Source organism: Salmo salar, chromosome 02 (genome assembly GCF_965601325.2).
Source record: "Salmo salar chromosome 02, fSalSal1, whole genome shotgun sequence".
In the NCBI taxonomy this organism is placed as follows: domain Eukaryota; kingdom Metazoa; phylum Chordata; class Actinopteri; order Salmoniformes; family Salmonidae; genus Salmo; species Salmo salar.
Window position 1 is genome coordinate 23,840,497 of NC_138292.1, and position 27,334 is coordinate 23,867,830.

At 40.5% G+C, this 27,334-nt stretch overlaps 1 long non-coding RNA gene across 2 annotated transcripts; it reads right to left on the reverse strand.

Annotated features, from left to right (window-relative positions):
* Positions 1 to 3: 3 nt before the first annotated feature.
* On the reverse strand, positions 4 to 13,697 carry LOC145860364 (uncharacterized). Of its 2 annotated transcripts, none has more exons than XR_014380399.1 (2): positions 13,034 to 13,697; positions 4 to 1,118 (listed from the first exon to the last, which is right to left on the reverse strand). It is a non-coding gene; the product is annotated as an uncharacterized LOC145860364 (long non-coding RNA). The 2 variants fall into 2 exon arrangements; XR_014380398.1 differs by lacking the exon at positions 13,034 to 13,697 and adding an exon at positions 3,008 to 3,255.
* Positions 13,698 to 27,334: the final 13,637 nt, after the last annotated feature.

Below are 27,334 nucleotides of genomic sequence, written 5' to 3' on the forward strand. Positions count from 1 at the left end.
ATAGAACATTTCTGTGATCTTTTATTTCAGCTCATGAAACATGGGACCAACACCTTACATGTTGCATTTATATATTTTTGTTGAGTATACATGGTTTAGTTTAGTTTATTAGGATCCCCATTAGCTACTGCACATGCATAGCCATTAAAGCTTATTACTGCATGTCATAAAAACAAAGCTAACCAAATTAATTTAGCTAAGTCGACCTGGTAGGCCCATAACCTGCATAAACATGCAATAACCTGATGCTAGTCTATTGTTAAACCTTTGCAGCAGAAGGTTCATTTAAAAGATCAGCGTTACCTAGAACTTAGCCAGGTCAACATTGGAAAACAAAAAAACGGACAACAAATATGAACAATGATAATCAGAATTACGACTAACTTACCAGAAAAAAGTACGATTAGACTCTTGAATGACGATTAGTACAGTTAAATACTAAACATGCCGGCATGGTGACTGGCTTTGTAAAATAAAACAAAAATTAGCACAAAGTTAAGTGTGAGCAAATTCCCTATCTAGTCTAGTTATCATCAAACCATGGTATTTGAATATGTATTCAATGTGTCACACCCTGATCTGTTTTTCACCTGTCCTTGTGATTGTCTCCACCCCCCTCAAGGTGTCGCCCATCTTCCCCATTATCCCCTGTGTATATATACCTGCTTTCTCTGTTTGTCCGTTGCCAGTTTGTCTTGTTTTGTCAAGTCAACCAGCGTTTTTTCAGCTCCTGCTTTTCCCCAGTCTCTCATTTTCTTGCCCCCCTGGTTTTGACCCTTGCCTGTCCTGTCTCTGAGCCCGCCTGCCCGACTACTCTGCCTGTCCTGACCCCACCTGCCGTCCTGTACCTTTGCCCCACCACTGGATTACCAACCTCTGCCTGACCTGACCCTGAGCCTGCCTGACGTCCTGTACCTTTGCCCCTCTACTCTGGATTATCGACCCCTGCCTGCCTTGACCTGTCGTTACCGGCCCCTGTTGCTATAATAAACATTGTTACTTCGACAGTCTGCATCTGGGTCTTACCTTGGTTCCTGATACAATGATAATTGTAGCCTCGTAGTCTGCCGGCCCGTGATTGGTCTGTGTCAGTGATTGGTCTGTGTCAGCACGTGGTCCTGTGTGATGACAAATATAGTCATCAGAATGGATCACAATTTAATTAAATATCTTGATTTGAACTTTAAAATAATTCAGCGCGGGGATCGAATTTGATAATAATAAAGTAATTTTAGAGCCCAAAACGGCCTTCCAAAAAGTTGTTTGGCCGTCTGACAATCGTGATTTACATAGTCTTTCTGGGGAAGACCGTGGCTTTTGTCATCGCTAGGATGCTACGCAGTAGCCAACCTGCAGAGCTCGTGACTGCGCTCCAGACCAGACACTGGGGGCCTGGGTTGGACACATTACAGCTAAATGGCCCCTGGTCATACCGGGTCACTTTGACTATGGTGAGAGTGCTGTTGCCATCACCAAGCTGAACTCCATCAATGGCTGTGACCTCAGAGCTGCCATTCAGCCAGCGGTAAGTCAAGGAGGAGCCAGAGGAGGAGCAGGACAGACTGCCAGAGCTGTCAACGAAGTTATAGAGGTAGAAATAGGGTTCGCGGATACTAATTTATGGATGGAGTGGATCCAATATACAGCAAGGTCTATGGCTAAGAAAGAAGGTTATGCCTGTGGAGCAGCCAAACCCCGATTAACGACTACACCATTCCCACTTGATGCAACTAATTCACCTAGAGGGGTAGCGTGTATGGTAAATCTTTTCATGAAAGCAGGAAAGCCTGACAATGATAGCTGTACTGATCTACATTATTTGTATCCCCATGTGCCTAGTAGATCTAGGTTTCCCCCCTTCGTAGTGGCAGGAGGAGGCAATTACGGTTTGGCCCGGTACAATACTCATGGGAGAGACTTGGGGGAGGTGGCCAGATGTAACAGGACTGAAAATGTCACTACTGATGAGACTATGAGGGATCTGACAGGGTGGTTGAGATCCGAGGACTTCAGTAAGATTGAGAAGCCAAGAGCTGATGTTTGGTGGTTGTGTGGGGGAGTGAAACTGTGGCCGAATTTACCTATGAATTGGACAGGTATTTGAGCATTGGTACAGTTAGGCTTGCCCTTCACCCTTATTCAACACAAAGACCTAGAGCAAGGCAGAAGAGAGAGGAGGAGTGCTCCGTCAGGGTCCTTCGACGATAGCGTATACATTGATAGTATTGGGGTTCCACGAGGGGTGCCATATGAATTTAAAGCAAGAAACCAAATATTAGCAGGGTTAGAGTCAAGCATTTTCTGGTGCTCCACTTAAATAAGAATGTGGATTGGATAAATTATATCTCTTCATAATCAACAGCGCTTCATCAACTATAGTAGTGATGCGATAAAAGGATTAGCAGAACAGACGGAGGCAGCTAGTTTGATGGCTTGGCAGAATAGAATAGCATTGGATATATTACTGGCTGAGAAGGGTGGTGTGTGTGTGTGATATTCGGATCAATGTGCTGTACTTTCATCCCAAATCACACAGCTCCAGATGGATCAGTGACCAAGGCCCTGGCTGGTTTAACCACATTGGCAAATGAATTAGCAGAGAACTCTGGGGTGGAGACTTCCCTGACAGGGTGGTTCGATAGTATGTTTGGGAAATGGAAAAATGTTGGAATCACTGTGTTGTGGGCTGTTTTCACCTGTATGAGTGTGTTATTGTTGAGTGGTTGTTGATTGATTCCCTGTGTGAGAGGTTTGATTAATAGGACTCTGGAGAGATCGATGACGCAACAGATGGTGAGATATGGACCGATCCCAAGTTCAGAACAGTGGGACGACAAATATCAAATCAAATCAAATGTTTTTATATAGCCCTTCTTACATCAGCTGATATCTCAAAGTTCTGTACAGAAACCCAGCCTAAAACCCCAAACAGCAAGCAATGCAGGTGTAGAAGCACGGTGGCTAGGAAAAACTCCCTATAAAGGCCAAAACCAAGGAAGAAACCTACAGAAGAACCAGGCTATGAGGGGTGGCCAGTCCTCTTCTGGATGTGCTGGGTGGAGATTATAACAGAACATGGCCAAGATGTTCAAATGTTCATAAATGACCAGCATGGTCAAATAATAATAATCACAGTAGTTGTCGAGGGTGCAACAAGTCAGCACCTCAAGAGTAAATGTCAGTTGGCTTTTCATAGCCGATCATTGAGAGTATCTCTACCGCTCCTGCTGTCTCTAGAGAGTTGAAAACAGCAGGTCTGGGACAGGTAGCACGTCCGGTGAACAGGTCAGGGTTCCATAGCCGCAGGCAGAACAGTTGAAACTGGAGCAGCAGCACGGCCAGGTGGACTGGGGACAGCAAGGAGTCATCATGTCAGGTAGTCCTGAGGCATGGTCCTAGGGCTCAGGTCCTCCGAGAGAGAGAGAAAGAAAGAAAGAAAGAAAGAAAGAAAGAAAGAAAGAAAGAAAGAAAGAAAGAAAGAAAGAAAGAAAGAAAGGAGAGAATTAGAGAGAGCATACTTAAATTCACACAGGACACTGGATAAGACAGGAGAAATACTCCAGATATAACAGACTGACCCTAGCGCCCCGACATAAACTACTGCAGCATAAATACTGGAGGCTGAGACAGGACGGGTCAGGAGACACTGTGGACCCATCCGATGATACCCCCGGACAGGGCCAAACAGGAAGGATATAATCAAACCCACTTTGCCAAAGCACAGCCCCTAAACCACTAGAGGGATATCCTCAACCACCAACTTACCATCCTGAGACAAGGCCGAGTATAGCCCACAAAGATCTCCGCCACGGCACAACCCAAGGGGGGCCGCCAACCCAGACAGGAAGACCACATCAGTGACTCAACCCACTCAAGTGACGCACCCCTCCTAGGGACGTCATGGAAGAACACCAATAAGCCAGTGACTCAGCCCCTGTAATAGGGTTAGAGGCAGAGAATCCCAGTGGAGAGAGGGGAACTGGCCAGGCAGAGACAGCAAGGGCGGTTCGTTGCTTCAGAGCCTTTCCGTTCACCTTCACCCTCCTGGGCCAGACTACACTCAATCATAGGACCCACTGAAGAGATGAGTCTTCAGTAAAGACTTAAAGGTTGAGACCGAGTCTGCATCTCTCACATGGGTAGGCAGACCATTCCATAAAAATGGAGCTCTATAGGAGAAAGCCCTGCCTCCAGCTGTTTGCTTAGAAATTCTAGGGACAATTAGGAGGCCTGCGTCTTGTGACAGTAGCATACGTGTAGGTATGTACGGCAGGACCAAATCTGAACGATAGGTAGGAGCAAGCCCATGTAATGCTTTGTAGGTTAGCAGTAAAACATTGAAATCAGCCCTTGCTTTAACAGGAAGCCAGTGAAGGGAGGCTAGCACTGGAGTAATATGATAAAAAATGTTGGTTCTAGTCAGGATTCTAGCAGCCGTATTTAGCACTAACTGAAGTTTATTTAGTGCTTTATCCGGGTAGCCGGAAAGTAGAGCATTGCAGTAGTCCAACCTAGAAGTAACAAAAGCATGGATTAATTTTTCTGCGTCATTTTTGGACAGAAAGTTTCTGATTTTTGCAATGTTACGTAGACGGAAAAAAGCTGCCCTTGAAACAGTCTTGATATGTTCTTCAAAAGAGAGATCAGGGTCCAGAGCAATGCCGAGGTCCTTCACAGTTTTATTTGAGACGACTGTACAACCATCAAGATTAATTGTCAGATTTAACAGAAGATCTCTTTGTTTCTTGGGACCTAGAACAAGCATCTCTGTTTTGTCTGAGTTTAAAAGTAGAAAGTTTGCAGCCATCTACTTCCTTATGTCTGAAACACAGGCTTCTAGCGAGGGCAATTTTGGGGCTTCCCTATGTTTCATTGAAATGTACAGCTGTGTGTCATCCGCATAGCAGTGAAATTTAACATTATGTTTTCGAATGACATCCCCAAGAGGTAAAATATATAGTGAAAACAATAGTGGTCCTAAAACGGAACCTTGAGGAACACCGACATTTACAGTTGATTTGTCAGTGGACAAACCATTCACAGAGACACACTGATATCTTTCCGACAGATAAGATCTAAACCAGGCCAGAACTTGTCCGTGTAGACCAATTTGTGTTTCCAATCTCTCCAAAAGAATGTGGTGATCGATGGTATCAAAAGCAGCACTAAGATCTAGGAGCACGAGGACAGATGCAGAGCCTCGGTCTGACATCATTAAAAGGTAATTTACCACCTTCACAAGTGCAGTCTCAGTGCTATGATTGGGTCTAAAACCAGACTGAAGTGTTTCGTATACATTGTTTGTCTTCAGGAAGGCAGTGAGTTGCTGCGCAACAGCTTTTTCAAAATGTTTTGAGAGGAGTGGAAGATTCGATATAGGCCGATTGTTTTTTATATTTTCTGGGTCAAGTTTTGGCTTTTTCAAGAGAGGCTTTATTACTGCCACTTTTAGTGAGTTTGGTACACATCCGGTGGATAGAGAGCCGTTTATTATGTTCAACATAGGAGGGCCAAGCACAGGAAGCAGCTCTTTCAGTAGTTTAGTTGGAATAGGGTCCAGTATGCAGCTTGAAGGTTTAGAGGCCATGATTATTTTCATCATTGTGTCAAGAGATATAGTACTAAAACACTTTAGTGTCTCCTTGATCCTAGGTCCTGGCAGAGTTGTGCAGACTCAGGACAACGGAGCTTTGGAGGAATACACAGATTTAAAGAGGAGTCCGTAATTTGCTTTCTAATGATCATGATCTTTTCCTCAAAGAAGTTCAATTATGAATTTATTGAATTTATTACTGCTGAAGTGAAAGCCATCCTCTCTTGGGGAATGCTGCTTTTTAGTTAGCTTTGCGACAGTATCAAATTTATTTTTCGTATTGTTCTTATTTTCCTCAATTAACCTCTTACATCTAGACGTTCCGCTAGCGGAACACCTGCTCCAATATCCAATGATGGGCGAAATACAAATTCCTCTAAAATCGAAAACTTCAATTTTTCAAACATATGACTATTTTACAGCATTTTAAAGACAAGACTCTCGTTAATCTAACCACACTGTCCGATTTCAAAAAGGCTTTACAGCGAAAGCAAAACATTAGATTATGTCAGCAGAGTACCCAGCCAGAAATAATCAGACTACCCATTTTTCAAGCTAGCATATAATGTCACAAAAAACAAAACCACAGCTAAATGCAGCACTAACCTTTGATGATCTTCATCAGATGACAACCCTAGGACATTATGTTATACAATGCATGCATGTTTTGTTCAATCAAGTTCATATTTATATCAAAAAACAGCTTTTTTACATTAGCATGTGACGTTCAGAACTAGCATACCCCCCGCAAACCTCCGGTGAATTTACTAAATTACTCACGATAAACGTTCACAAAAAACATAACAATTATTTTAAGAATTATAGATACAGAACTCCTCTATGCACTCGATATGTCCGATTTTAAAATAGCTTTTCGGTGAAAGCACATTTACAATATTCTCAGTAGATAGCCCAGCCATCACGGCTAGCCATTTAGACACCGACCAAGTTTAGCCCTGACCAAAATCAGATTTACTATTAGAAAAGTTTGATTACCTTTGATGTTCTTCGTCAGAATGCACTCCCAGGACTGCTACTTCAATAACAAATGTTGGTTTGGTCCAAAATAATCCATAGTTATGTCCAACAGCGGCGTTTTGTTTGTGCGTTCTAGACACTATCCGAATGGTAAATAAGGGTCGTGCGCGTGGCGCATTTCGTGACAAAAGATTTCTAAATATTTCATTACCGTACTTCGAAGCATGTCAACCGCTGTTTAAAATCAATTTTTATGCCATTTTTCTAGTAAAAAAGCGATAATATTCCGACCGAGAATCTGCGTTTAGGTAAACAGACGAAAGAAAACAAAGCATGGGGTCGACGCGGGCACGAGCCTGAGTCTCACAGTACTGTAACCAGTACTGCAGCCAGAGCCTGCAAAGCCACGATTCAGCTTTTTGCCACCTTCTGAGAGCCCATGGGAGCCATAGGAAGTGTCACGTAACAGCAGAGATCCTCTGTAATGGATAGAGATAATCAAGAAGGGCAAGAAATTGTCAGACAGGGCACTTCCTGCATGGAATCTTCTCAGGTTTTGGCCTGCCAAATGAGTTCTGTTATACTCACAGACACCATTCAAACAGTTTTAGAAACTTTCGAGTGTTTTCTATCCAGAGCTAATAATTATATGCATATTCTAGTTTCTGGGCAGGAGTAATAATCAGATTAAATCGGGTACGTTTTTTATCCGGCTGTGAAAATACTGCCCCCTAGCCATAACAGGTTAAGCTAAAGTGTACTGTTAGCTAGCTAGCTAACATTAGCTGGCTGGCTCCCTAGCTGACGTTATTATTCGTATCCCAGAGCCATTTGCTTTTCTAGTTAGAGCTTAATGTTAGCTAGCTAACATTGAACCTGGTTGGTTAGCTCCCAGCATATTCATGCAGGGTAGTTAAGACATGATTTGGCACTGTGTTCGTTGTTTAACTAGTTAACGCTAGCTGGCTGGCTTGTTAGCTAACGTTACGTGACGTGTGTGATCTTACACGTTGTTTACCTAGCTAGGTTCATTGTTTATCTAGCCAGCTAGCTACATGGCTTAAGCTAAACTGTACAACACCCGTTAAATATGGCCAGTGTCAATAAACATCTGAAAAAAAGCAAATTGTTGCCAGCAGAGCTGGTTAGGCTGTTTTCATGTTATCCATAGGTAAACAAATCATTGGCCAGACGTCAAGTGTGTGCTCTGAACGCTCCGAGAGTGAAACAAGATGGGTGGGGCTAAAGCTTAAGAGTGTGTGAACGATGCTGAATGGGTGACGACAAAGAAGAGCTCTTCACTAGATACCAAAACATTCAAAGGCCATTTTCTTAAAAGTGAGTTTACAAGTTTATCAACTTTCAAAGAAGTAAATGATATACCATTTTGTAGCTCTGAGTCTCTACTTTTATCCAATGTAAAAAACAATTTCATATTTTGCTACATAAGACCAAATCCAGGTGTTGAGTCACATATACAGTATCATTAGGCAATACTGTATGTTCCATCACATGTCAAGGCTTTTGATTTTTGATAGAATTTTAGTTTTCTTACTACAAAATGTTCATACCATTAAAGCCCAATGTTGCATTTTTGCAACGTTTCCAGAAATCTGTTCTACAAACTTGAAATTCACAAAAATATTATTTGCATAATCAGAGGCCCATTACAAGTATTTCTGAAGGGGAATACATTATTTTCCTCATTTGGATCTATGCTTGGGTCTCACAGGGTTAACACAGTAACCATGTTGTATCTTACTGTACTTAGCTCCTAAGTTAATAATTAGCAAAAAAAACAACATCAAAATCTGTCTGATTAAGCTAGAGTTATGTTTTTTAGCATGGGCTGTGTCTTCCGCATCTGCGGTGGCAGAGCTACAGTGGTGTTTGTTAGACCATGAGACATCCCGAAAATCGGTCTTCTCACGAAAACGTCTGCAGAGTTTGAATGGATCGGGCTAGAACAAGCTTCATGGTACTCGTCTGAAGGCGGGACCTGCTGATGTGCCAACTTCTGTCTGTAGCGTCCGAACGGTTTGGGCTACAAACTCATATGACCCCACCATATAAAGCTGAGCTCTTCTGCATAGCACAGCTCCTGAAGTGCTCATTTCAGCTATGTTAATTAAAGATGTGTGCAAATACAGCTAAACACTATACTGCGTGGTATTGGATCAGTCAACTAAGCAAATAGGAAGTAGTTATTCTGTTTTTAACACACAAAGCCAGTCTCCAATGTGGTGATAATTGCCACTGCAACACATTTTATGGAGTTTAACAGTACATTTAATCCGTGCTGCCCTCAAACCAAAGCACCCAGACTGTTTTTATTTATAGTGTGTTTTCAACTTGTCAATTTTAAATACTTTTTTAAGTTTTTAATTTTCTAATAACAGTTTGAATTGAGGTGTGTTCCGCCTCATTCATTCACATACAAGTAGTCATTTTTACTTTTGCGGACCAATACATTTTTTTGACATTTCTGACCCGGACAAAATTCCCCAAAACACTTCTCAAATGTTTGTGCAGTTCAAGTCTGCAGACATTTGCTCATCTGCCGTCCTACATGTCCATATTTTACGTCTGTTGCCTGCATCGCAATCAAAGTTGATTTCGTTACCAATAATAACTTTGGAAATGTGTGCGTTTCTATCAAAGTAAGTGCCTTATTACGTTCTAATAGTTTCTGCATGTCGTGTTATGTCGTTTCTACTGTAGCATAATGTTTTTGTGTATATTCCTTATAACCGTGGACACGCGATGTAACGTTACTCATTTCATAACATTTATGGTGTTATACTCAATGCTTAGGTAGCTAGCTACATTATTCTATTAGCTCTGGAAAACAATGCTAATTGCGTCAGGGAAGTATTAGCATGTGTTGTATTTTGAAGCTACCCTGGCCTTATGACTCCCAAGTGGCACTACGTCTCAGTGCTAGAGGCGTCACTACAGGCACCCATCTTCAAATCCAGACTGTGTTTCTATCAAAGTAAGTGTCTTATTACGTTATAATAGTTTGTGTGTCGTGTTATACCGTTTCTACTGTAGCTCACTGTGTGTATGGAGCACAATATATTTGTGTATATTCCTTATAACCATGGACACGCGAGGTAACGTTACTCATGTTACTCACCTTTTATGGTGTTATATTCAATCGTGCTTATGTAGCTAGTTACATTCTTCTATTATCTCTGTAAAACAATGCTAAATGTGTCAGACGTATTGGCATGTTGTATTTTGAAGCTACCTTGGAAAAATTCAAAAATATCTTATACCACTTGGTCATTTTCTGAGTGCATTCCACAAAGCTGTTTATCATGTCAGCCTTATCCACTGCCCCCATTTTGAGGTTATAGTCAAGCACGCAGTCTGGTTTGATGTTTCTCTGTCTGGTTTGTTTCTCTCCCGTCAGGTGGTCCACCTTCCCTGTGGCCGACATGGTTGCTGTATGGACAGTGGAGAGGACATGGACGTCTCGTTTGTCATGGCACTTTACTGCCAGCTGTTAACACTTCTTATTTTGTATAACGGGTCATTTAGGATGGCAGTACCGTTGTTGATGAAATGCAGTCATAGCAGCAGAACTAGAAAGCAGTCTTGGGAAAAGAGGGTGGTAAAGAAGTGAGTTGCAAACATAGGATCTCTGCTCCAGTATTCTCTTAGGGAGTTCTTCTTTATTATCCCCAATGAGAAGGACTGTCACCAGGAATGCATACATTTCACTAATTGTGGTTCTCTCCCCCCCACTCCTGGCTCTCTTTTCTCCTGTAGCTCCAAGGCATAGCGATTGGTCTCTACTATGTCTCCCACCAACTCCTCTGTCAGAAACAACTTGAAGCACTCTGCCTCAGATGGAAATGGCAAGGGGCGTTGCACTCCAGACTGGGACTCATCAACACAAACAGCAGTGAAATGCTGGCAGCCTTCCAGCTACCACAGAACTCCTGTACTTCATCCACTATCGGTCTGCCTCCACCACCACCAGCATCTTCAAAGGGAACTGGGACTTTGTCAGTGGACAAGGGGTCCTCAGACAAGGGGTCCTCTGTCACTGTCAGAATCTGATTCCTGACTTTCAGACTCAGACTCATTGTCAGAATTTCTTTAAATCTCCAGAATTTCTGCATTTCTGAGTTGTCTCCTTATGAAAGACATTGCTAATGCTACAGCTTAGCTCATTAGCTACATACATAAACAACAACACTGAGTGGCTCAGAGTGGGAGTGAGAGGTTACCGTGATTGACTGCCTGCACGCACCGTTTGTATCAATAAATCATTATCAGAAAATGTTTTGTGTGGTATTATTGATATATTTACTATTTTATTCACGTTTTTCAATTACCAGTGATAAATCATGCATTCCAATTTTGGCATAGATTGTAATGGGCACATAGTATGTGTGTAAAATAATGTTTTGAAGGTTGTACTGATTATGATGAGCTAAGCTAATTCCAGCTATGCGTGTGGAGCCATGTTTGTTGACATACAATGCATTCTGGGTTTCACTTGATCATCTGTTGGACCAAAGATGCTATAACAAAATGAGGTGAGTAAGGGTTCACTCATTTTTTGAGAACTTCAGGAAGTGAATGTGGGATGTGAACGATGGGAGACGACACACCCCTTCAACATGCATACTATAAACAGACCAAACTAATATTGTCTTCTCTTATTATCTTTGGTTTCTGTGAGGTAAAAAAGCATGGCTGCGCGTTGAAACTAATTGACGGATTTATTTCGATTTCTATGGTGAGCTCACACATGATGTGATTAATTATATATAGTAATTGCTATTAGCTAATTCATAGTGTAGTTTATGTCAGCCGAGAGTTAGAAAGTATGACCACTTGTGTTGCGTCGATCTTTCCTCAGTTAGCGCTAGGACAAATGTAGCCTACATTTTTCCGGTTAGGATGATTGTGTTATGCTATAGATACTTCTGTGAATATCTGAACATTGCATCCAAAAATAAACTGCACACATTCTGGACAATGCATCCAAAAATAAACTGCTCACATTCTGGACATAACTTTGTAAGGACTGTATTTGTGTAAATAGTTTCTGAAAAAAGTGTGGCCAGCGCAAATGCTGATTGTTGCGTCATTCGAAACTGGCCATTCTAAACGAGCGGTCTAAATGAGTGTTCTAATCACACGGGGTGTGATCGTACGCTTCAGGGACCACTGTAGAACGATCACACCCGTGCGATGGTACGTGTGAAAGGGTTAAGGGCACGGTGATGATAGTTTGTAGAGTGATTACCTTTACGGTCCATTGAGGTACTTAACACTGTGTTATAGTCTCCTACCATAATGATTAGATCATTTGTTGCCTGTAAGTTCAATAAATTGGTATAAATGTTTTCGAAGAAGTGTGGATCATCCTGATTTGGACCATATAGATTAATGAGCCAAATCTATTTTTTGTCCACTTTCATATTCAAAAGAATCCACCTATTAATATCATCACACTCTTTGAGTTCCTTTGTCCATGACAGAAAATTATTTCACCACCCAGTTCCTTTTTCCACGCAACTTCATCTAAGGATGTAGAGTGAGTTTCCTGTAAACAGTATATGTTATATTCCTTTTCTTTTAGCCATGTAAAGACTGATATTTTTTTTATAATCTGCCAAACCGTTACAATTATAACTAGCTATACTTACTTCACCCCTTACCATAACTAGATACTATTCTCAGGCTAAATTGACCATAATTAGTGCTTGTTAAGTTACTGCCACCAGAGGTATATTGAAGGTCTTAACTAGAGCTTTCAAATGTCTGATATTTAGAATTCAAGAAATAGGTTCTAGCAATATTTTGATTTTTTCCCTTGCCTGTTTGCCTGTGAGCCAGTGCCACAGATGTTAGAAAATTGAGACAAATGATCTGTGTAACAAATCTGAGTAGGTTGACGTGTATGATATTGGATATGATATAATGAGAGTGTGTATGATGTCTGTATAAGAGTAAGACTATAATGTGTGATGTCCAAATAAATAATAACTCTGCCAATTTGCATGTTTGAGTGTCTATGTGTGTATTGAAAAACACATCCCAGCATTTCCATAGCAATTGACGTTTCACATGATCATGAAAGAGACCTTGCATTACTCTAGAGACGGCTTCACTACAGTAGAAATGTATTCCGTACAATATGTTATTATTCCCCAATGCCCCTATTTTGATATCTTCCCTTTGCTTGTTGTACACATATATAAACTTGTAGACAAATACATAAAAAAGATAGACAAACAAACACATCAAATTATAAAACAGTTCTCGACAATAGAAAGAGAGGGAGAGAAGAGAAGAGAAAGAGAGAGTGAGAGAAGAGAGCGAGATCAGGTGTGTGTGTGTATGTATAAGTCCGTATGTGTAAGCAAGCATGTAGTTGAGTATGTGTGTGTTCATATCCACTTCATAATGTTCAGATATTTTAAACAGTCCCCATACCTTCTTTTTTTCGTAACCGGAAGTCCCTGTAGAATTTAGTACAGCCACGGTGTTATGGAGCTGTCTCGGAATAGCTGTCCATCTATAAAGAGTTTGTCCACAATGATAAAGGCATGCCTACCATCCATCCTTTGTTGTCTTTGTACTGGATACAGTCTCTTACGACGTTCGTTTATCTCCTTTGGAAATTGGTCACTGAGACCGAATTTGGTCCCTTTAAGCCCCCTTCCTCTGCTTTTGATCAGCTCCTTTTGTTGGTAGTGTTCAAATGATGCGATGATCGGTCGGGGACCCTTGGTCTTGTCGCTCCGAGCTCCAAGTCTGTGTACTCGGTGGAAAGCCATCTTGTTTACAGTCTCTATAGGAAGTTTCAATGCGGATTTCATGAATTCTCTGATCGCGCCCTCTGGATTATTGGATGAGTCCTCAGGAATACCCGAAAAAATTTGATTTTCCCACATGCTACGACTTTGTATGTCTAGTAGTGTCTCCTTCATCACCCTGTTTTCCCTGAGTAGGCAATCCATGTTGGAATCGTGTATTTTTACCTTGGCTGTGAGTGTCTTGTTTTCTCTTTGGAGCTTGAGAATTTCACTCTGGCTGAACTCCAAACTCCCCCTCAGCCCTGCTACCTCCTCACACAACTTTTCCATTGTTGCATGGATTGCAGCCAGAGCACTAGCCTCTACCTCAATGGTAAGTAAATCGTCCGTGTCTGTAGATGAATCTGTTTTCTTTTTTTTGTCGGGTTAAAGTTATTTTGTGAGGTGGTCGGATCTTTCCAGGAGTATGTTGTTCTTCCATAGCGTAAAGCTGTTGGTACTCGTCGATTTCCCTCAGGATCTCCTTGGTATCCAGATTGGCTCTATACTGTGTCGTGTCTTTGGGGGTACCATTAAACTGAAGATATGTTTATCAATTAGCTCCCTGTAATTATTATCACGCGATTAAACTGATTAATCGTTTAATTGTAATTAACTAGGAGATCGGGGCACCAAGGAGAATATTCAGATTACAAAGCTATAATTTGCCTAATATAACTTTCCTGTACTATAATATTATATCCTATTATAGTATAGGCCGATTATCTTCTGGTTTAAATGGTGTATTTTACCTCGAGTCCAGTCTCATTCCAAACGTCGTAAATTGTTGTATCTGCACGAACCCAGTCTTTACTAAAATCATCCATACATCAATTGTCTTAAAATCATTTATTTACTACACTAAGTAATTAACAGAAAACATACAAACAGTAATTATCGTCACAAAGGATTGGTAGAGGAATGTGCCCTTGTGGGCTAAACAGGCAGGTCGGCCTGTTGAACAATGGATCATAAAAGGTCAGCTGTGGCACACAGAGTTCATTAATATTAACAATTGACAATTGAAGGCTCACTCATTCGGGAACAATTGCAATCAATATATATTTACGCTCAGTGTATCGTTCTGATTCTTGTTGGAGAGTAGTTCTGATGGAGAGTCTCTCTCTCTCTCGGTTAGAATGGATCTTTCAAAGCGACATTCATTAATGTCGTCATCGAATGGTTGTTTCGTTGGTCTTCGCGTTCAATGATATAATTTACTTAGCTGCAGACTAATAATTAATATCAAAGACTTGTTCTTATTCTGTCGGTATCAATAGTCTAAAAGTTAACCACGTGGTATGGTTCACTTTCAGTAGAGGAATTGGATGGTAAAACCTATTGGCCATAGAGTGTAGGCCTGGTCTGAAGAAATGTAAATCAGGGGGTGTTTTATAGTGCCCATAGAACAGGCTTGTCAAATGACGCCTGGTCCTGTATGTGTCCCTGGGGGCGGGCCGATGACTGAGCTAGACTTGGTTACAGAAATACAATTCTATCACATTACATCAGTACATAGCATCTCAATGTCTTACAAAAGCTTTATCCTTATTAATACATTCTATACAACCATTATGTTGCAAGTCTCAAGCTGATGCTATTATATAAACAGTTTTATGGTAATATGGCTATATTGTCTCTTCTGAGTATCACAAAATTGTACCAAGCGGATCAGTTCGTAGCTGGATTCTTCACCAATCTTCCATACCTTCTCCAGAACACAAAATGTCGCTTGGCTCTCCAATTCTATGAGTTGGAAGAATTTCCTGTGTCTCTCTGTGGGCCATGTGGCCAGAGACTCTCCTGGAATTTAAGAGTTTTTACAACCCTTTACACACAGGGTGGATTGGGGGGAAGGTAGGTTGGGTGGTGGTGCAAAAGGGAGGGGATCAACTGTCCTCCCTGTACCACAAGAGGCCAACGTCATGACAACTGCAACCAGTTGTTTTACAAAAAGATAACAATGAGTCTTTCCCACGACGATGACAGGTGTCTGTAGTACAGCCAGCCAGCACTTGCAGAATCCACGCAAAAAAAAGGAACACAAACTTGCAGTCCCAGCCGTAAAAGCTAACCGCGTTGTAGAATCCTTAGTAAAAAAAACTTTACTTCGGATTAAAATCAATTTAATGAAAAAGTTTTAATGTAAACAACAAACCGAGTGTAGAGAGTACAGTGTCCTGTTGCGCGCTCTGATGACGTCTCTCTCTCGTCTCATCTGCACTTGTGCTAGTGTCTGTGCACTTGTGTTAGTGTCTGTACACTTTTGTGTATATGAAAGTCTGTCTTCTATTGTATGTTTCTGAGTTTCAGGCTGAGCACCTATTGGTTTCTGAGTTATCCCTCTTAGGTCGTTCCATGAATAGCGCTTTTTTTGTTCGTGTAATTTTTTAAAGAATAAGGGCTCTATTCAATCTGCATCGCAGAAGTTCAGCTTTACAGCGTGATTGAAATTTAAAGGCAATGTTCCCACTTTAGTGGAGACTGCATTCAGCGTGAACACTGTATATGTTGTCTCAATGGAAAAACTAACCTTTACATTTCTTATACAGAATCTTTATGGATTGAATAAAGACCCAACTATTTATTTCACCTCATTTTAACATTCTGTCATTAAGAGTACGGCAAATTTTATAATTAAACATCTCCAGAGCTTAAATTAAGAAAAAGGACTATAAAAAGGTGACAATTAAAGTAACAAGGTTGACCGTAACAGGGTATCAAAACATCCTATTAAATCAGCCATAACTCCTCTTGTGAAAGGGGGGATGGAAGCTTGTTGTGTGCAACCGGGAGGAGCAATTGAAAGCAAGCTTATCAAAACATTTGAACTTAAAACATCTACCACAAAACATCAGAAAATTGCAAAAAAATGTAAAATTGTATCACCAGCTCACCTGCTTTTACAGTATGATTTGAATATTACACTGAACAGAAATATAAACGCAACATGTAAAGTGTTGGTCCTATATTTCATGAGCTCAAATAAAAGATCCTAGAAATGTTCAATATGCACAAAAAGCTTGTTTCTCTCAAATGTGGTGCACAAATTTGTTTACATCCCTGTTAGTGAGCTTTCTCCTTTGCCAAGATAATCCATCCGCCTGACAAGTATGGCATATCAAGAACCTGATAAAACAGCATGATCATTACACAGGTGCCCCTTGTGCTGGGAACAAAAAGGCCACTCTAAAAATATGCATTTTTGGCAAACACAATGTCACAGAGGTCTCAAGTTGAGGGAGCGTGCAATTGGCATGAGTATCGCAGAATGTCCACCAGAGCTGTTGCCACAAAATGTAATGTTAATTTCTCTACCATAAGCTGCCTCCAACGTTGTTTTAGAGAATTTGACAGTACGTACAACCGGGCTCACAACCGCAGACCCTGTGTATGATGTGTGGGAGAGCGGTTTGCTGATGTCAATGTTGTGAACAGAGTGCCCCATGGTGGCGGTGGGGTTACGGTATGGGTAGGCATAAGCTACGGCTAACAAACACAATTGCATTTTATTGATGGCCATTTGAATGCACAGAAATACCGTGGCGAGATCCTGAGGCCCATTTTCTTTAAGGTGCCAGTCATCCCAGTCATGTGAAATCCATATATTATGGCCTAACGCATTTATTTCAATTTACTTGTTTACTCATATAAACTGGAACTCAGTAAAATAGTGGTAAAATTGTTGCATTTATATTTTTGTTCAGTATATACTAGATGGTCAAATGTTCCTTTTGAAAAAAGGTTTTACCATAGTAACACCAGAGTTCTAAAACCCACAATCTGCAATATTAAAGCTGATCTACCCCCCCAACCCCCACCCCCAAAAAAGTTCAGTTCACATAACACGTTGACCTTAAACCTGAGGGAGAAATGTAAATTAATCACATTAAATACAATAAATAATCTTCAAAAATGACTTTGTCAAAGCAACAAAATAACTGGGGCTTCACAATGGTTAAAACTTGGGGAAATGTTGGGGTTAAGTGGGTTAAAATCTTCTTAGAAGTTGGACAAACATGATGTGAGACGTGCCAAAATTGGGATTGTCAAAGACCAAAGATTTGTGACCAAATTTACTAAACTTAGTAATAATCCATTTAGTATATAAAGGAAAATAAACAAAAAAGGTGGGCCTCCAACCCCCCCAGACAACATGTTACCATCCAACCATCCACCTCCCGGAAACCATGATTTCACCCTCTTCCCATCCCGCCTAGCAACTAAGGTTGCCTATCAGTTTCCTCTCCCCCCACAACTTATATATAATTTAAAACACACTACCGGCCATTTTTTACATTGTTTAGATTAGTTACAGGGTAGATGTATGGGATCCAACTGTTAAATTTAGTGTTTTATTAAAATGAACACACAATGTCACAAGGACAAAATGGCACTCTACTCAAAGATAACCCAGCTATGGTAGGAAATGGGAGTTTTTTTAAGTTCTCTGAAGTTGAGAAGACAAACCGTTCTCAGTTAATTAATGATGTACAGGTCTTATTGTTTTACATTCAGAGAGTAACAATCATAACAGTCTGATGTGACAAGTAAAAACCCAGAACGTACATGTCAGGTGCATTATGTACAATTAGGATTACTAGGCATATTGCCAATATTGTATAGGTGGGTGATTCTGCACCTTCGGGCACAATCAATGTAAATTATACATACAGTTGAAGTCGGAAGTTTACATACACTTAGATTGGAGTCATTAAAACCTCTTAGGGATAGGGGGCAGTATTTTCACGGCTGGATGAAAAACGTACCCAAATGAAACTGCCTGCTACTCGTGCCCAGGAGGTAGGATATAGATTTGGATAGAAAACACTCTGAAGTTTCTAAACCTGTTTGAATGATGTCTGTGAGTATAACAGAACTCATATGGCAGGCAAAAACCTGAGAAAAATCCAACCAGGAAGAGGGAAATCTGAGGTTGTAGTCTTTTCAAGTGATTGCCTTTACAGTATACCGTGACTTAGGGTTTATTTTGCACTTCCTAAAGCTTCCACTAGATGTCAACAGTCTTTAGAACCTTGTTTGATGGTGAATTTGAAGGGAATAACAGCCCAAGGAAGTACGTGTCCCATTATAAGGCATGGGTTCAGTCATGTGCAGAGACTTGGGAGCGAGCTGCGTTCATATTCATTCCTAAAGAGAACGGATAGGTCCGGTTGGAATTTTATTGAAGACATATGTTAAAAACAACCGAAAGATTGATTCTATACATCGTTTGACATGTTTCTACAAACTGTAGTAAAACTTTTTTGACTTTTCGTCTGGACTAAGTAAGCACGCGCGTTGTGGATTTGGATAGTGAACCTAACGCGCGAACAAAATGGATATATTTGGACATAAAGATAATCTTTATCGAACATTTATTGTGGAGTTGAGATTCCTGGGAGTGCATTCTGATGAAGATAATCAAAGGTAAGTGAATATTTCTAATGTAATTTCTTAGTTTTATTGACTCCAAGATGGCGGGTTTCTGTTTGCTGGTTGTTGTTGTCTTCTGGGCTGTACTCAGATTATTGCAAATTGTGCTTTCAAACCTTTTTTTAAATCTGACAAAGCGGTTACATTTAGGAGAAGTTTATCTATAATTCTGTGCCTAATACTTGTATATTGATCAAAGTTTATGATGAGTATTTCTGTAATATGTGTGCTCATTGTGCTCATTCACCGGAAGGTTTGGAGGGTAAACATTTCTGAACATTACGCGCCAATGTAAAATGGGATTTTTGGATATAAATATGAACTTTATCGAGCAAAACATACATGTATTGTGTAACATGAAGTCCTATGAGTGCCATCTGATGAAGATCATCAAAGGTTAGTGCTTAATTTTAGCTGTACTTCTGGTTATTGTGACGTCTCTCCTTGCTGGGAAAATGGTTGTGTGGCTTTTCTTGTTTAGGTGGTATCCTAACATAATCTAATGTTTTGCTTTCGCTGTAAAGCCTTTTTGAAATCGGACAATGTGGTTAGATTAAGGAGAATCTTATCTTTAAAATGATGTATAATGCTATTATGTGTGAGAAATCTGAATTATGACATTTTTGTTGTTTTGAATTTGGCGCTCTGATTTTTTCACTGGCTGTTGTCAAAATCAATCCCGTTAACGGGATCTGAGTGTTAACCTCTCTAGGGTAGGTGGCACCAAATCGTCCCACCTACGCAACAGCCAGTCTAATCCCGTGGCGCGATATTCAAATACCTTAAAAATGCTATTACTTCAATTTCTCAAACATATAACTATTTTACACAATTTTAAAGACAAGACTCTCCTTTATCTAACCACACTGTCCGATTTCAAAAAGGCTTTACAACGAAAGCAAAACATTAGATTATGTCAGCAGAGTACCCAGACAGAAATAATCAGACACCCATTTTTCAAGCTAGCATATAATGTCACATAAACCCAAACCACAGCTAAATGCAGCACTAACCTTTGATGATCTTCATCAGATGACAACCCTAGAACATTATGTTATACAATACATGCATGTTTTGTTCAATCAAGTTCATATTTATATCAAAAATCAGCTTTTTACATTAGCATGTGACGTTCAGAACTAGCATACCCCCCGCAAACTTCCGGGGAATTTACTAACAATTTACTAAATTACTCACGATAAACGTTCACAAAAAGCATAACAATTATTTTAAGAATTATAGATACAGAACTCCTCTATGCACTCGATATGTCCGATTTTAAAATAGCTTTTTGGTGAAAGCACACTTTGCAATATTCTAAGTACATAGCCCAGCCATCACGGGCTAGCTATTTAGACACCCAGCAAGTTTAGCCTTCAGCAAAATCAGATTTACTATAAAAAAAATGTTATTACCTTTGCTGTTCTTCGTCAGAATGCACTCCCAGGACTTCTACTTCAATAACAAATGTTGGTTTGGTCCCAAATAATCCATCGTTATATCCAAACAGCGGCGTTTTGTTCGTGCGTTCTAGACACTATCCGAAATGGTAAATCAGGGTTACGAGCATGGCGCATTTCGTGACAAAAAAATGTCTAAATATTCCATTACCGTACTTCGAAGCATGTCAACCGCTGTTTAAAATCAATTTTTATGCAATTTATCTCGTAAAAAAGCGATAATATTCCGACCGGGAATCTGCGTTTCGGTAAATAGAGGGAAAAAAAGAAAGACGGGGGCGACCAGTGCACGCGCCTAAGCCCACTGTCCCCTGATCGGCCACTTGACAAAGGCGATAATGTGTTTCAGCCTGGGGCTGGAATGACGACATTCATCTTTTTCCCGGGCTCTGAGAGCCTATGGGAGCCGTGGGAAGTGTCACGTTACCGCAGAGATCCTTTGTTTTGGAAAGAGATGTCAAAGAAAGCCAATAAATGGTCAGACAGGCCACTTCCTGTAAAGGAATCTCTCAGGTTTTTACCTGCCATATGAGTTCTGTTATACTCACAGACACCATTCAAACAGTTTTAGAAACTTTAGGGTGTTTTCTATCCATATCTAATAAGTATATGCATATTCTAGTTACTGGGTAGGAGTAGTAACCAGATTAAATCGGGTATGTTTTTTATCCGGCGGTGTAAATACTGCCCCCTAGCCCTAAGAGGTTAAGGGGTCTCTAAGAAGTTTAAAACTTGTTTTTCAACCACTCCATAAATGTCTTGTTAAACTAGAGTTTTGGCAAGTCAGGTAGGACATCTACTTTGTGCATGACACAAGTCATTTTTCCAAAAATTGTTTACAGACAGATTATTTCACTTATAATTCCCTGTTTCACAATTCCAGTGGATCAGACGTTTACATACACTAAGTTGACTGTGCCTTAATCAGCTTGGAAAATTCTAGCAAATAATGTCATGGCATTAGAAGCTTCTGATAGGCTAATTGACATCATTTGAGTCAATTGAAGGTGTACCTGTGGATGTATTTCAAGGCCTACCTTCAAACTCAGTGCCTCTGATTGACATCATAAGAAAATAAAAAGAAATCAGCCAAGACCTCAGAAAAAAAACTGTAGACCTCCACAAGTCTGGTTCATCCTTGGGAGCAATTTCCAAATGCCTGAAGGTACCACGTTCATCTGTACAAACAACAGTACGCAAGTATAAACACCATGGGACCACGCAGCCGTCATACCGCTCAGGAAGGAGACGGGTTCTGTCTCCTAGGGATGAACGTACTTTGGTGCGAAAAGTGCAAATCAATCCCAGAACAACAGCAAAGGACCTTGTGAAGATGCTGGAGGAAACGGGTACAAAACTATCTATATCCACAGTAAAACGAGTCCTACATTGACATAACCTGAAATGCCGCTCAGCAAAGAAGAAGCTACTGCTCCAAAATCTCCATAAAAAAGCCAGACTACGGTTTGCAACTGTACATGGGGACAAAGATCATACTTTTTGGAGAAATGTCCTCTGGTCTGATGAAGCAAAAATATAACTATTTGGCCGTAATGACCATCGTTATGTTAGGAGGAAAAAGGGGGAGGCTTGCAAGCCGAAGAACACCATCCCAATCGTGAAGCATGGGGGTGGCAGCTTCATGGTGTGGGGGTGCTTTCCTGCAGGAGGGACTGGTGCACTTCACAAAATAGATGGCATCAGGAGGGAGGGAAATTATATGGATATATTGAAGCAACATCTCAAGACATCAGTCAGGAACTTAAAGCTTGGTCACAAATCGGTCTTCTAAATGGACAATGACCCCAAGCATACTTCCAATGTTGTGGCAAAATGGCTTAAGGATAACAAAGTCCCACTATGGTACACTTCTTCCTTGGGCCGAAGCCACATGGGATTCCCGCTGGGGCGGGACTTCTGTCAGTACTGGATTACTGAATGGGTTTTGCAAAACATTTTTTTACTGATTGATCAATTTTAATGATAAATCAAACCTGTATAGGCTATTTGGGATTTAAACTTTAATTAACCTGAGAGGTTTATTCATCTTTTCCACGTTAATGTGGAAAAAAGATTACAATGTCTCATTTAGAAAACTCATCAATTTGGATATTATTTAAAAGATCCACTTGAGAATGTAAATTTGGCAATTTCACTTATTAGTTCAATTGAATAAGACATCGATATCGGTCTGGATATCATGAGTAACGACTTGAGTGTCACCTGACTAATTCTTCTTGAAGGAAAGTACTGGTGACTCTTCAGAGGCCCCTGCTGGCACACACTGAAATCAAGCGGAAGTACCCAGGGCGGGACTTCCCTTCCGCAAGGCGGAGGACTTACCATATGGCACAAAACAAAATGGCTGTTTTCCCTTTTGTTAGCTTAGCATCTCGAGCAAGCTAATCCTACATTTTGCATATTTCAGGTATAACATAGGATTCCCTTGGCAACGGAAAGGTTTTAATCATAACGTACTATGTTCAAACCCTTTTTGGCGTTATTTTGACGATGTTTTAACCGGAACTCGCGGCAAACAACAAACTGCGCCGTGGTCTACTCGCGTGTAAACACGAGAGAGACAGAGAGATACTTATCGCTGGTCAAGCTAATCTCTACTAAATTTCAATTGGCTGGATCTTTGTCCTCGCTTGAGAAGTCAATAATGACCGAGCCAACACGCGTCTGAAACGCGCGAGGCAGAAATAGCCCTGCGTTTGGCCAAACACACTATTTCTCAGATAGCTTTATCAGCCCAAATACAGAAATGTATAGCTTACGCTACCCACTGACTACGTCAGAGAACAACACGGAGACGGGGAATCTCCAGCACACACCACCAACAATTCCTTTCTACAATTCCCATAATGTATATAATAAACTTGGTATATTATTTAATCTGCTTTTCAATTTTATATAGGCTGAATCAAAATGAAAGCGTCATCCTATTTTAGATTCCTTGCATGGGAGCTCCAAAATGTTGTGTCTTTGGCTATGTCGGATTAAGTGATATGACATGCTATTCTATTAAATCCTTTCTCTGTAATTAATATTACCTGATTAAGCTAATCATGTAAATGTAATTAACTAGAAAGTCGGGGCACCACGGAAGAACGTTTATAGAGCCGTTATCTTCCGAATAAACTCTTAAAAGACTTAGTAATATTTTACATCGATAGCCGTCATCTTAATCCTCACCTTATTTCAGTCTCATAATGAAAGTTGTAAATTCTTGGTTATCTTCACGAACCCTGGCTAACAAGTTGAATCAGCAATACAAAATTGGGTTTAATTATTTATTTACTAAATACCTAACTAATCACACAGAATTACATGTACACAGAATACAAATTATGTCATACAGAAAACGTCCCTGGCGGACGGAGCCGACATGGCAGCTTGTTACACAAAGAAAGGGGGTTGGGCTTGAATGAAAGAGCGGGAAGACCGAGGAACAAAGAAACAGCTATGCTATCGTAAATACAGAATCTTATGCATTCTAAATTACCGCCCATTTGGAAAAGGAAAATGCAATAAATATTTACTCTGAGCTGTGCTTCGGTAGATTGGTCGTAGATAGTAGGCCGGGTTGGCCAAGAGAGATCTTCCTGTCCTCGGAAGAATGTCTCTGGTGGTAAATTGGATACGTTGTGGTATCTTCGTTTGTGTTAGACTGGATCCGTCATCCGTCCTTTCCTAGCCCACGTCTACAGCAGCCGCTGCTAACTCAACGGCTAGGAAGTATCACTTCTGTAGTGAATAAGTTCAAAGTTCATACCATTCACAACCAAAGCTCACGCCGAGGTTGGCTTAGTTCTGTACTTGACATGTCTGTCCTTGTAACGCAGAGGCTGCAGACCTCACGTAGTGGAACTCAGTTACATTGTGTCATTGTCTTATATAGTGGCGAGGGGAGGAGGGTGTGTTTCATCGTTTATAACCGATGTCTCTTCACCGGGGCGGGACACTGATCAAGCAGGGCACTTTCCTTATGAAAACCCAATTCTCTCAATTGGAAGCTAAAATTACATTTAATCTCCTAACAAACAATTTCAATATCAAACATTTCAATTGCATAACAATTCCATGTGACTCTGATAACTAGAGGGTGTATACTTTCCCAGGTACAGTTTATGTCGTCCTGTCATCAGTCATAATGTCTCAGATGACAACCGAACTGACATCCATACTCATTAAGTTCCAAAGCATATTTCCAACTGGTTTTATTACCAAAATATGGTTCCTTTTCCCCATTTGTTTGATGTTCTCAGACTCTCTATATTTAACAAAGGCTATTCAACAGTCCTTCAGTAGGGTCAGAAAGAGAGGGGAAGGGAGAAAGGTATTTATGGAGGGGTAATATACGTTACCCACAGGCCAACGTCATGATACTGGATTCTATGGACGTGATGTCAAAAGTAAAGCAACAGGGGGAGAAGGACACACTAACGAGGGACAAGAAAAAAAGCAGAAGCACTTCTTGAATGGCACAATTCAGAACCTTTATTAGAATTTTAAGAGGAAATATTCAGAGTGCTCATGCACTCTTTCTTCAGGTTCTCACAGCACAAAGACGCAATAAGGTTCTCATTGTTCCTGCAGCTGATCACTTTGTGATACTGTAGTTTGTCCGCCATGAACTGGAAATTGGCGTGGGTTTTGCAGAGGCATGTGTCCCTATCCTGGACTGTTATTTTGCAGAATTCATAGTAGGAAATTTTAATCTCTGAATATTCCTTCTTCAAATTCTGATAAAGGTTCTGAATTTTGCCATTCAAGAAGCGCGTAGCTTTTTTCCCTTGTTCCTCATTAGTGTGTCCTTTTTCCCTGTTGTTGCTCTACTGTTGACATCACATTCATTGAATCTAGTGATATTCTCTTCTGTGGCTGTGCTAATTATGTTACACTGCTTTTTCCTGGAGTTTTGAAGACTTGTTGGCCTGTTTTCATTTGCCCTCACTGCTTTTGCTGAAAATCCAAATTCTCTGTTTGCGGCTTTGACCAGGCCATACTTTCTCAGGATGTTGCCTCTGAGCATTTTTTAACTTGTTATGGATAGGGGGCAGTGTTTTCACGTCCGGATAAAAAACGTACCCGATTTAATCTGGTTATTACTCCTGCCCAGAAACTAGAATATGCATATAATTAGTAGCTTTGGATAGAAAACACTCCAAAGTTTCTAAAACTGTTTGAATGGTGTCTGTGAGTATAACAGAACTCAAATGGCAGGCCAAAACCTGAGAAGATTCTGTACAGGAAGTACCCTGTCTGACCATTTCTCGGACTTCTTTGTCATCTCTATCCAAAACAAAGGATCTCTGCTGTAACGTGACACTTCCTAAGGCTCCCATAGGCTCTCAGAAGGCGCCAGAACATTGAATGATGACTTTGCAGCCCATGGCTGAAAAACAGTAGCGCATTTGGTAAGTGGTGGATCTGAGAACAATGAGACGGATGTGCGCATGCACGTGAAGAGTTCATTTTAGATGATCAGTCTTTGAACTAAAACAACGACTCCCGGTCGGAATATTATCGCTATTTATGAGAAAAATGGCATAAAAATTGATTTTAAACAGCGTTTGACATGCTTCGAAGTACGGTAATGGAATATTTTGTCATTTTTTGTCATGATACGCGTCCGCGCGTCACCCTTCGTTACCCTTCGGATAGTGTCTTGAACGCACGAACAAAACGCCGCTATTTGGATATAACTATGGATTATTTTGAACCAAAACAACATTTGTTGTTGAAGTAGAAGTCCTGGGAGTGCATTCTGACGAAGAACAGCAAAGGTAATACAATTTTTCTTATAGTAAATCTGAGATTGGTGAGTACCAAACTTGGTGGGTGTCAAAATAGGTAGCACGTGATGGCGAGCTATCTACTCAGAATATTGAAAAATGTGCTTTCACCGAAAAGCTATTTTAAAATCGGACACCGCGATTGCATAAAGGAGTTCTGTATCTATAATTCTTAAAATATATATATTTTTTTGTGAACGTTTATCGTGAGTAATTTAGTAAATTCACCGGAAGTGTTTGGTGGGAATGCTAGTTCTGAACGTCACATGCTAATTCAAAAAGCTGTTTTTTGATATAAATATGAACTTGATTGAACGAAACATGCATGTATTGTATAACATAATGTCCTAGGAGTGTCATCTGATGAAGATCATCAAAGGTTAGTGCTGCATTTAGCTGTGGTTTGGGTTTATGTGACATTATATGCTAGCTTGAAAAATGGGTGTCTGATTATTTCTGGCTGGGTACTCTGCTGACATAATCTAATGTTTTGCTTTCGTTGTAAAGCCTTTTTGAAATAGGACAGTGTGGTTAGATTAACCTGTTAGGGCTAGGGGGCAGTATTGACACGGCTGGATAAAAAACATACCCGATTTAATCTGGTTACCACTCCTACCCAGTAACTAGAATATGCATATACTTATTACATATGGATAGAAAACACCCTAAAGTTTCTAAAACTGTTTGAATGGTGTCTGTGAGTATAACAGAACTCAAATGGCAGGTCAAAACCTGAGAGATTCCTTTACAGGAAGTGGCCTGTCTGACCATTTCTTGAACTTCTTTTCCATCTCTATCTTTTACTAAGGATCTCTGCTCTAACGTGACACTTCCCACATCTTCCATAGGCTCTCAGAGCCCGGGAAAAAACAGAATGTCGTCATTCCAGCCCCAGGCTGAAACACATTATCGCCTTTCTCAAGTGGCCGATCAATGGACTCTGGGCTTATGCGTGTGACCCGACCGCCCCCGCCTTTGTGATTTTTTCCTCTGTTTGCCAAAAAGGAGATTCCCTGTCGGAATATTATCGCTTTTCTACGAGAAAAATGGCGTAAAAATTGATTTTAAACAGCGGTTGACATGCTTCGAAGTACGGTAATGGAATATTTAGAATTTTATTGTCACGAATTGCGCCATGCGCGCGACACTTCTTTACCATTTCGGATAGTGTCTGGAACGCACGAACAAAACGCCGCTATTCGGATATAACGATGGATTATTTTGGACCAAACCAACATTTGT